The following is a 12,032-nucleotide window of genomic DNA, read 5'->3' as shown; positions in this document are numbered from 1 at the left end:
CTCTCTCTCTCACACACACACACACACACACACACACACACTCAAAATTTTTTTTTGGTGAGAATACACACACACTTGTAAAAAAAAAGTGAAAGCCATGGCAAGTCTGCAAGCAATCAAAAAAAGATTGCTGCAGAGAATGCTTGAAGAAAGCAAATAAAGAAAATGTTGGATCACCAAAGTCTTTACAATTCATGTTTATCCACAAAGTCCAAGGTGCCCAATAACGAACCCAAACAAAGAAAAGATCAAACTCTTGAGTGCGCGGATGAAAACCAAAGAGCCAGAAGAATTTTCCAAAAGCAGGAGTCGGGAATCTCGTTCTCATTGACATCTAGAATTGGGAAAGAAAACGAGAACTGCTGCTGCTCCCCGCTCCTCCTGCTCCCCTCCTCTCCCTGCTCCTCCTGCTGCTCCTCCTCTCCCCGCTCCTCCTGCTGCTCCTCCTGCTCCCCTCCTCGCTGCCCCCTCCCTTCCCTCCTGCTGCTCCTCCTCCCTGCTGCTGCTCCTCTCCCCGCTCCTCCTGCTGCCCCTCCTGCTCCCTCCTCGCTGCCCCCTCCCTTCTCTCCTCGCTGCCCCCTCCTTTCCCCCGCGCTGCCCTCTCCCCTGCGCGCTGCCCCTCCCTCCTACCTGCTGCAGCCTCCCCCCCCTGCGCTGCAGTCTGCCCCCCCGCACCTGCTGCTGCTCCCCCCCCCGCTGCAGCCTACTCCCCCGTGCTGCTGCCTGCACGTCCCGCCCCGTCCCCTCCTCTCCCCCCTGCTCTTCCTTGCTCCCCCCCCCTCTCCAGGCCCCCTCTCCTCCCCTCTCCTATCCTCCTCTCCTCCTTCCTCTCTCCTCTACTCCTCTCCTCCCCCTCTCCTCCACTCCTCCTCTCCTCTATCCTCCCCTCCTCTCCCCTCCTCCTTCTTGCTGCCCTCTTGCTGACTCCTCCTTGGCTTCTTCTTCTCTCTCCCATTTTCCTTCACCCACCCCTTCATCTGGAGTACCCCTATTCTCTTATAGGGGTCTCCTGGGTTTCAGGAAAGCGGACGGAGTTTTTTATTTTTTGTGTTTGAATCGGCCAACACACCTCGATTGACGAATGGGTTCCCACTCAGTCAATCCGTCTCTGCTCACATTGGCCGCGAGAATTGTCACTTTTTCAAAAGACGAGCTGCAGCAGTTGCAAAAGGATTTGGAGCATGAGTGTTCCACGACTCTCTTCGCACACATTCATGGCTCACACCCCTCCGAGATTGGATGCTGACGGCGCTTCCTCAGGATCTCGCCCCCCACCTCAAGATGTTCGTTTGTTGGGACGGGGTTTCTTTCAGGTGTGCCTAGATTCCCCGGATGTCACGAGAGACCTACTACAGGCCGGGTTTCTACGTCTAGGCTACAGGAGGATTTTTTTGTTTCCTTTTCAACTGGGATTTGACCCAGTTGAAGAGGACAAGCAGGGAGTTTCTGTTTTCATCAGGTTCCCTGGTCTTTCCTTAGTTTATCACCGGCTTCTTTCAGTTATTGGCGAGAGGTTTGGTGTGGTAGCAGAGATCCCCCCTCTCCCTGGTGAGCCCTCTTCGGCTGCTGAGGCGGTCAGGATGGATGGGGTACCCAGGGTTAGGGTCATTGTCCAGGACCCCAATATTTCAGATGACCACATCATGTTACAGCGACCCGATGGGTCTTTCTTCTGCCAGAGATTTGAGGTTGCAGGTCGGCAGGGCCAGTGCATGATTTGCAGATCCTTAGGGCACTTCGCCAGAGATTGCCTAAAGAAGAAAAAGAGGCCTAGAAAGCAACCAGCTCGTACTAGCTTATGACAGAGAGCAGGAGCAAGACCTACCGCTCCACAGACACGGCCTCAGACATGGGTTCCCCCCCCTCCTAGGGCTACTCGAGTCCCTTCTGCACCCTGCACCACCTCTGGCCCACGGTGGGTTCCGGTTGGGGTTAGGCCCTCTACTTTAGTTCACACCTCCACCTCTTCGGAGGCTACCCCCTTGGAGCCTCGGGAGGAGACTAGTGTTCAGGAGCCTTGTTCAACTCCACCCTTGTATCAGGTTGTACCTTCCTCAGTAGCCCAGGTTGTTGGCACCTCGTCCGCACCACTTTTTGATCAGGATCCAATACAGGTGCCTCCCTCTTTGGACAGAGGGAAGGGGGTCTTACATTCTCTTCCTGCTTTGGTAGGAATCCTTCGTACCCCCTCCCCAGGATTGGCTCAGCGGAACTCATTTTCCGCTTTGGAGGATCTCTCTAGCCTCCCAGATGATGATTTTGTATCCTCTACTTTTGGAGTGCCAGATATCGGCATCCCTCTTGAGAGATCCTTCTCTCTCTCACCTGTGGACTTTCCTCCCCCTGGACCTCGTGTGTATGGCAGGAGGTCTGCTCCGGTAGAGGTTTCTTTTTCTGCCACCAGGTCGGGTAAGTTATTCCAACCCACTTCCTCCCACCAATGAGGATAGCTAGTTGGAATATACAGGGATTAGGCGGCATCCCTCATCGCCGTCGCAGATAGCTGATCAGGAATCAGCTCCATCTAGGTGTTTCAGGTGGTTCCCTAGACATTCTTTTTCTTCAGGAACACAAACTGGATGTCAGAGATTGCTCCAAGTCAGGTAAGCTGCTCTCAGGCCGGACTTTTTGGCTTCCTGCCTTGGGAACCAGAGGAGATACATGCATTTCAGTTTTAGATTCTATTTTCGCTCTGGTCATTGGACACGGTACCATAACCCCCTCCAGGGCCCAGTGGGTTTTACTTCTGATTGACGGACGTAAGGTTGGTTTCCTCAACCTCTATGCTCCGAACAACAGAGGGGACTGTGTTTTATTTTGGAAAGAGTTGCTCTCGTGGACTGACATTGCGGATTTGTGGATTATTGGAGGTGACTTCAACATGGTTGAGGCACCTTCTGGGTAGAGAAGGTGGCATCCACTCCCTTGAGAGAGCAGCCTAGGATGCCTTCTTATTCAGGTTCGGTGGCAGAGATGTTTGGTCAGATGATGCATTTCTTATTCAGTCTCAGTCACTTCTGTTTTCAGAGCCATGACAGCTGCGCCAACGGACACTCACACATGGTTCATGACATCCCTTCTATGCTCTTAGCCCGTCCTATCGGGGTCACCGTCGCTCTCGTTCTTCACCATAGGGCCACCCACTGCCCCCGACGACCGAGCTCAACTAGGCCGCGTGACGTCAGAGGCTAATCATCCATCGCAGGGTTTTTTTCGGCCTCCCATTTGACGGCCCCTCTATGATTGGCCTCTGATGATCACCACAGGCATATATATATATTTGTATCTCCTTCCTTCTGCTCCATTTTTTGTGCCATTTTTTGTATCATCTGGAGATAGATACACATTTTTGTACGAGGACTAGACACACCGTCCTTCATAACTTTTTTTGAAGAAACGGTTGGCCGGCCCGTTTTGAGACCGCCACCGTTATGCTGAGATCTGGAGGCATTGTTGGCGATAGCAATCGAGCTTCATAGGAAGCTCGGGGTAAAGAAACCAAGTCCTCCAGGTGTGAAGCTGGAGCATATCCTCTCGGATGATTTGGTTGACCTCCTGGTCAGTGGGGGAGAAAGGGGATGGTGGAGCATCGAGGCTGTACTAAAAAGGAGGCAACCAGTCCACGTCGAGGCCCAGTCGGGTGAACCAGCTGGAAAGGCGTCTATACCAACATCGCTGGTCCCCATCAGCGGATAAGGCCATAGAGGAGGATAAGGCTAGCCAGGGTAGGCGGAGGCGACCGTCGGAAGAGGAGCTGAAGCCCCTGACCTTGTGTAGATAAGTGAGAGCCTAGAAGGCCGCATCAAGCTGTACTGGTGAGGCGCCGAATTCTGCTAAGATGATCTGATGAGGTACCGATGGTTTGCTGCGGATCATTCGAGCAAACATCAGTATTTGTAGGCGCTCAATGCGTGCCCACTCTGTGTTTGAAAGGTCGGCCCCCCACCATGGGCTGCCGTACATGCCTGCTGGGCAGATCAAGGAATCAAAAAGAAGAGACTTGGTCCGCGGGTCCTGAAAGTGAGAGTGGTAGCACTGTCGCTCCAGTCTGGCAAGAGCGGCATAGCCTCGGTTGATCCTGGACTGCATGGCCGGGCGCATCGTGAAGATCGGGCTTGAGAATACAACGCCCAGGTATTGTATAGGAGTCGACTATCTCAACAGGGTCGCCGGCGAAGAGGAATTGCTCTCGGTGCATAGCTGATTGGGAGGTGTTGAAGATCATTACCTTGGTTTTTCCAAGGTTGACCTTCAAGTCATGGGTATCACAGAAGATCTGAAGTCCATCCAGGTGTCGCTGAAGACCAGTAGCAGAGGAGGATAGTAGTACTAAATCGTCTGCGTATAAGAGAATCTGGATGACAGCCTCCGCAAGAGAGCAGCCTGCATCTCCGAGTGTCCTGATGGTGGTCTCGAGCTCGTCGATGTAGAGGCCAAATAGAGTCGGTGACAAGGGACATCCTTGTTTGACCCCTATAGTGCTCGTGATCTCTGTGGTCCAGTTGGTACCAATCTTGACCTGGCCCGTCACCCTCTCATAGAGAGCTACTACTGCCCATATAACCTCCGAGTCGTAACCTAACTCCTGCAAGTGTCTGACAAGTCGGGCACGAGGAACAGTGCCGAATGCCTTGTGGAAATCCACAAAGCAACAGTATACCCTCTGTCTCCTGTGTCTGGCCTCCTCAATGATCCCTCGAAGTGTAAAAATGTGATCGTAAGTCAAGTGATCCGTCCTGAAACCGCGGGCCTGTCCAGATGCCTTGAGGCCTCGTATCTCTGCGCGAGTGCTGACCTCACCATCTAACACTGATGCATGATATTCCCTAGTGAGGTGTAGGTCAGCCCTAGCATTTCGTTGGGTCGTGAGTCGGAGTGTGCGGCATAAGGCTTTACACTCGTCATCATACCAGCTATTGCAAGGGGTGGAGCCAACGGGTGGGGGGCGGGTAGACCGAGTAGTGTAAGGAAAGATGTGGCGGGCTGCATTGTAGAGAAAGTGGGTGATGAGGGCGGATCGGTGATCTAGAGAGGAAATGGTGTCTATGTGTTTGAGGAGAGAGGCTAGGTGGGTTGAGTAGTCAGGTGAGAGGTTATGATCAAAGTGTATATATCATGATAGGTGGTGTAGTGCAGAGTGTGGCTGGAAGGGGCTCGGGGCATAAGGAGATGAAAGAAAAGGTAAGTGTGGTCGGCTCCTGGGGGTAAGGGTGCGGTACGGAAGTCAGTGATCTGTGAGGCTAAAGCAGGAGATCCCAAAATGTAGTCGACAACACTGGCTCCTCCGCCATGTCGGAAACATGTGAAACGAGAGGAGGCGGGCCACTGATCTAGTCCATTGTAGATGACCAAATCATGTATACATCCAAGATTCAAAAGAGCCTGCCCATATGCAGTAACGGGGGCTCGACTGTCGACCGAGGAGCGGGGGAAGCCCGAGTCCTCTATGTCCATCTCAGGTAATAGGATCGGATCTGAGTGGAAATTCAGGAGGGATGTCTAATGTGTGCTTGTCCTTGCGTTGAAATCCCCAACTAGGAGGACCTTTCCGCATCTGGAAAACTCCACAATGTCTGGGTAGAGATCTAAATAGGGGGATACCCCGGTATCCTCGCGTAGCACCCGTGCGAAGTGTGACGTCTCAGGGGGGAAGTAGCAGACTGTAATAAAAAGGTCACGTGTGGAAGGGCGTCGAAAGCGATGTCATAAAGAATGGGGAGTGCACAAAGTGACTGAAAATCTTGGCTACCCCCATCCAAATCATCCTTGTTGTATATACTTTGAGCGAATATAAAGTTGATCTTTTATTTAACCATAGTCCAAGAGTTCTTCGCTATGGTCTAAGAGTTCTATATATGGTCAAAGCATTGAATTTGGTCAATGAGGCTTGACTTCGGTCAAGGAGGCTTGGCTTCGGAGAAGGCGGCTTGATTGTAGTCAACCAAGCCATTCCGATCGAAGAGATTTGATTGTAATTAAGGAGCCTTATTGTCGTTCAAAGCCCTTAATTATTGTCAAAGAAGGTTGACCTTGTTCAACAAGAGAATTAATGTATGTATATTGGTTTATATGGTGGGGACGCACCACAGAGACTAAGATTAGTCTAGAGTTTTATATTGCCTGTAAGTGCTAACAATTAATGGGTGCTATGGTTGGGTGCCTTTGATTAATTTTGTAGGTACCAAGAGGATTTATTGCCCTATTTTTATGGAGCACAAGTGCATCCTAACAAAAGCGTACGCCCACATGTGACCAAGGGTGGCATGTACCTAGGAAAGTAGCTAGGATTGTGACAAGTGGCAATTGCTAATTTTAGGGAGCTGGGTCTATCCACTCTCTCTTGTAATATCTAATTCACGTATCTGGGAGCTTCAACTTGCCAGCTTTGTACTCTTTTGTTTGTACTACTCCCCTGTCTGCAATCCCATAAGCAATGCTGAATCGTCTCCAAAGTAGAGAGGCACCGAGGGCAAGTAGGGTCGGCTCCGAATCTGGATCTCCAAAGACTGCAATCCCACCATGGATAGAAAGCCAAAAGAAAAGAGTGATCTTTCTATTTCTGTGGGATTTCCAGAGTCTCCTCCAGAAGCACCTCTGCAAATCTGTAGTGATATCAAATGCCTCCCAATGAAGAAATCTGGAAGGTCTCCAATCTTTACTACTGAGTTGGAATCTCTTGGCATTACTGATCGTGTAGCGAAAGAAGGGGATGCTCTTCTCTCGATGCCTTGTGTCAATCCACTCCCACTCTCCAGGGAACACTGTAAATACCTAATGGAAACTCCCCCGTAGAGCCAAAGTCTCCAAGAGTGGAGACAAGCCGGGGGTCTGGGTCAAGGAACCACTCTGAATTTGATCCCTACTCCGAAAGACCTACAACCTTGATAGGCTAAAAGGCAGAGTCAAGCAAGATGTCCTCTGTGGACGTCAACAATCTGCCACCATCATGCATATCAAAAACCAAGGCATCCCCAAGTGCATCTTGAAAGGCCAAAACCTGAAGAGAAATACCCTCTCTCGTAAAAGCACCTGCCCAAGTGGAGCAAGTGAGAGGCATATCATCTGTGTCTACCCAATCCATTGGAAGGGCTTCCTCAATCTGCAAGATCCTCCTTGCACGTGGTGTGCCAAGATTATCCAATATACTATCATTCCACATGACCGGTTGCCTATCAGTCTCTTCACGAGAGGAAGGGGGAATCCTCCGAAGAGTACTCTTGAAGCTGGCCCATGCTTTCAGGATGGCAACCATGAGAGGGGACGAAGGAGACCTGAGGTGTGCTGCGGTGAAGATCCATCTAATATTGCCTTTACAGTCTCCTCCTGAAGAAGGTGTGCATGTCTGTATGCTGCTAATAAAAAGTGCCTTCCACAGCGCTTGCCCTGGCATAAGTCCCCGCACCACCATCTTGCAGAGGGGATGACACCCTTGTTTGACCCCAATAGTACTCAAAATCTCGTCTGTCCATCCAGACCCTGTCTGAATTCTGCCTGATACTCTCTCGTAAAGTGCCATGACAGCCCAAATAATCTCATGATCATAGCCCAAATCGTGTAAGCGTCTGATAAGGCATCCACGGTGAATCCGACAAACCATTTTTACTCGAATCGGGCTCTCGGAACTGTATCAAAGTCTTTGCGAAAGTTCACTGAGCAACAATAAATCCTCTTCGTCCGTGCCTTCGCCACCTCAATAATACACCCGAGTGTGAGAATGCAATCCATGGTACCATGATCATGTCAGAATCTGGCCTGTCCATATGCTCTAAGCCCCTACATCTTTGCAAATCAAGATGACCTCGGCGTTAAGCAGTGATGCATAAATCTTGGACATGACATGCCCTATGATGGTGGTCCTGTAGTTCCCCAGGCTCGTGGAATCCCCTGCCTTGTGGATGGGCGAGATAGTATTGATAGTTCAGGTGTGTGGGAAGCCAAGACAAATGGCTTCATTGAAGAGCTTTGCTAGGATCGGGGCTAGGATATTAATCCCATATGCAATGAACTCAGTGCATAGACCCCTCATGATCTTTCACTTGGCCCTTATGAAGCTTCATGACAACATCCTTAACGCCTGCTTTAGTGAAGAGTATACATGAAGTGGGATGAGGTGTATGTGAGAGGTTAAAAGGTAGTTGATTTGGGATGGCGTATAGTGTGTGTGCATAATCATACCAGATTTTAGTGTCAGAGAAGGGGAGCGTTGCTCTAGAAATCTCTGCCAAAAGTCCTTGGAGTTGTTGCTATACAAGGTGTGCAATAATTCCTCCTTGTTTCGGCGGATAAAATCATGTTTCTTCCTACGAACCAACCGACGATACTCACATATCGTTTCAAGTTCGTTACATCCTTCAATCCACATGGCTATATAGCTTTGGCAGCTTATTAAAGTACAAGAACACAAATACTAGTCAGTAAGACCAGTCAAAGGAACCATCCAAGGATTGTGTGTTGATTGGTAGCAACATGGGTAGACTTATAATAAAATACATCTATCAAAATAACCTCTTAGTGAGCATGTGAAGAAGTGGAGAAATCAAAAGCACTCTCCAAACATCTCAAGGATTCATCTCTGAATGGTTATCAGATGAGCAGAGAGAGAAAATACTTGATACGAATCCTTGATACATGGTTTGGCTAGGCAGGTTGTGTTTGGTTTCGAATCTTCCTAGCCTACGTGTAGAGCTTACACTCATCATCATACCAACTGGTATAAGGGACGGTCCCAAGTGGCGGTGGGCGAGTGGAGCGAGTATTGTGAGGGAAGGTGTGAAGGGCAGCCTAGTGAAGTGAGCGGGTGATCAAAGCTGTGCAATCCTCTAGTAAGGGTATGAAATCAATATACGTGAGAAGTGTATAAAGGCGTGCTGAGTACCCAGGCGAGAGGCTACAATTGAAGTGTATGTCATGATAAGTGCTATGGGTGATCCGGTAAGTAAAGGGTACTGCGAGGTGAGGTGTGGAGATACGAAAGAAGAGATATGTGTGGTTGGCTCCAGGGGGAAGTCATGCTACAATAAAGTAAGTAATACGAGAGGCAAAGGGAGGGGATCCCATGATGTAATCAACAACGCTGGAGCCTCCTCCATGTGGGAAGCAAGTAAAGCCACCCGAGGAAGGCCATCTGTTAAGACTATTATAAATAATGAGATCATGCAACCTGCTAGGTCTAACAATGCCTACCCATAAGATGTAATCGGGGCCACTACCTATCAGCGGAGACTTGCAATCCTCTAGGTCAATGCCTGGTAGCATAATAGAATCATCCCCGAAGTCGAGGAGTGGTACTTGATGCGTCCTTGTCCTCGTGTTGAAGTGTTAAACCAGGAGGACTTCCCCGCGGCTCGAGAAGTCAACGATGTCCTGAGCTGCGTATGGTGATGTCTTAGTCTCCTCTCAAATCTCTCGGCAAAGTGTGAAGTCTTGGTGGGAAAGTAGCATACTGGTATGAACAAATCTTGGTTGTATGTGTGTCGAAACCAGATCCAGAGAAACCTAGAGTGTGAGTCTCTCTTCTCTACTGAGATGGCCCCCAAAAGAGAAGACATGTAGAGAACTGCTACTTCTTTGGACCTTTGTACTCCTCCTGTGTCCCTCATCTCATCTCTGTAAGCAGCCTCCCAAGTATAACCGTTGACGATTGGTAGAGGACGCTTTGGACTTTGACGTGTCTGTGTATAGAAGACTATGTGGCGACCTGTATATGGTTCCAAGAAGTTCCCTGGTTATGACCATAAGGTACCATTACAGTTCCAAATCGTACATAGACCCCGCCCCTCTATGTGGAGGAGAGGCCATGTGTCCACTCACGGGGGCCTGTAAGGAGTCGCCCATCTCGTACCACCGCCCACTTTTCGTCCTTTCGGGCCTAATCCCATTGTCACATCAGAGTGCGTCTCTCCTCTACCTGTAGGGGGGTAAGATCCTTGACCATGGAGATCGATGGATGGTCTCGTAGAACTGATTGATGTCGTAGAGTTGCAAGTCGCGCTTGTGCATCATTGAAATCATATGATGAGGGGCTGCTCTTGATTGGAGTCTCTCCCCACTCGCTAGGCCCTCTCGATCCCGTGCTCTACTACCCCTAGAGTAGTGGCCACAAATGTACCTGCATCACTCATCGGTGTGCTCTTGATGTGTGGGATGCCACGGACTATGATGTTGAGAACCTTACTGGCTCTCTGCTGCTCCATGAGAGTGGTCAAAATAGTGGCCTTTGTAAACCGTTTGGCCACATCCACCCATGTGGATGTCTCCTCAATGACAGATTGCATGCTTGCAATCTGTGCCTCAACAACTGGTGTATTCCCTAAGACTGTAGGGATGGTGGTGAAATCCTCCCGGAGCTGCGAAACGTCCTGTTTGAGCTCCTGGATGAGGCCAGCCTGCTCTTGAATAACGTGGGCCTGCTCCATGTATAACACGAGCCTTCTGAGTGTAGCGGGCTTGCTTTTGTGCGAAGCGAGCCAACTCCACCTCTCTTGCTCGTATATTGTGTACCTTTGTGAGTAGGGCCTCCCATGTGTCGGGTGGGTTAGCTAGTCCCCATCTGAAACTGAAAAGGCTGGGGTAGAAAAGGAGGGTGGATTAGGATGGTAGGCGGTGACTGGGTGAGCTGGGTAAGATATGATGATTGCTGAGGCATGGATGAGATGATCCCAATAGGGTGCGGGAGAGGGGTGTGTGTGTGTGTGTGTGTGTGTGAGAGAGAGAGAGAGAGAGAGAGAGAGAGAGGGTGTCCCTTGGATGCGGAGGACGGCCCGACCAATACAAATGACCATCATGAATCAGGTGAGTAGAAAAGGAACAGCCAGGAATACATGCAAGTGCCCAAAAATAACATCAAAGATGGTTGGAATCCAATGGCCAAAAGCATTTGTATGGAGAGAGCCAACCATATAGGAAAGCATAATAGCTCACGGTTGATGTTGCTCTGAAAAGGAGATCAAGACTGGCCTTGCGAGCTAACACTCCACTATATCATCCATGGTAGAAATACCCATACGATGCAAGAAATATGCCTTTCTAGGCTGAAGATGGGCCAAAAGGGGGGTAAACACATGGATCCTATGGATACTCTGCAAACGGAGGGTGTTCCCTAAATTTGGAGGACGGCCCTACCAATACAACTGAGCCAAAATTTGTTGCCAATCATAAATCGAGCGAGTAGCAAAGGGACAGCCAGGAATATGACCATGCAAGTGCCCAAAAATGATATCAGAGATAGCTGGAATCCAATGGCCAAAACCATCTGTATGGAGAGAGCCAACCATACAGGAAGCATAGTAGCCCATGATTGATGTTGCTCTAAAAAGTAGATCAAGAGCGTGGCCTTGCAAGCTAACATATGAGTGTGAATATTGAGAATGTTAAAGCCCCCATGCATCCTAGGCGAGCAAACATAATTGTATTTGAGAAGATGGAGCAGCTTACAATCATGTCTGGTGCACAAGAGACATTCCATAACCTTGGTGATAAATTTCTGAATGTCTAGCAACAAATGAAACTGCATGTATGCCATGAGAATGGACTGCACAATCCGAAGGCGAACATGTAGTGACCAAGTAGACAATTTCGATAATCTAGCTTATGACAAAGCTGTTGTTGTAGCACCCAAAGTATCTCTTGTGGCAAAGAGACATGCCATCCAATAGGGTAACCCAAATGACGCACCAAGTGATTAGGAGGGAGCAAGAGGCTACTCCAAGTGCCAATCACACTCACGCAGGGGCATAGAGAAATTCACGTTCAGCCCAGCTGGAAGATCAAACAAATCAAGCGCCTGCATAATATGCCTAATATTTGTTTCCGAGTTCCGTAGAAAGAAAAAAGAATCATTTGCATATCAAAGGTGTGCCTTCAGGAAAATCAATGCCATTTAAATGCTATTGCGAAACTAAGGCATCCCTATGCGTCAGCAATGTATGAGTAGCAATGCAAGCAGCAGGGCACTGAGAGGACAGCCTTGATGAATAGAGCGACCCAAGGTCCAAGAAGAAGAGAGGGCACTAGATAAGAGGCAACAAACTGTG

General features: G+C 49.4%; 1 protein-coding gene and 1 pseudogene across 13 annotated transcripts in view; one reads left to right on the top strand and one right to left on the bottom strand.

The window, feature by feature from the left end:
* Positions 1–12,032, top strand: part of LOC147905188 (DNA (cytosine-5)-methyltransferase DRM2-like) — a 98,376-nt gene that overhangs the window by 38,634 nt on the left and 47,710 nt on the right. The window lies entirely within an intron of this gene.
* Positions 3,790–10,415, bottom strand: LOC147905189 (uncharacterized; annotated as a pseudogene).

The sequence above is a fragment of the Dipteris shenzhenensis genome, chromosome 2 (assembly GCF_047967505.1).
Source record: "Dipteris shenzhenensis isolate YYH24624 ecotype China chromosome 2, Dip_SZ_1.0, whole genome shotgun sequence".
Classification (NCBI taxonomy): domain Eukaryota; kingdom Viridiplantae; phylum Streptophyta; class Polypodiopsida; order Gleicheniales; family Dipteridaceae; genus Dipteris; species Dipteris shenzhenensis.
The sequence above is the reverse complement of the archived record's forward strand: the minus strand, read 5'-3'. Positions and strand labels throughout refer to the sequence as shown.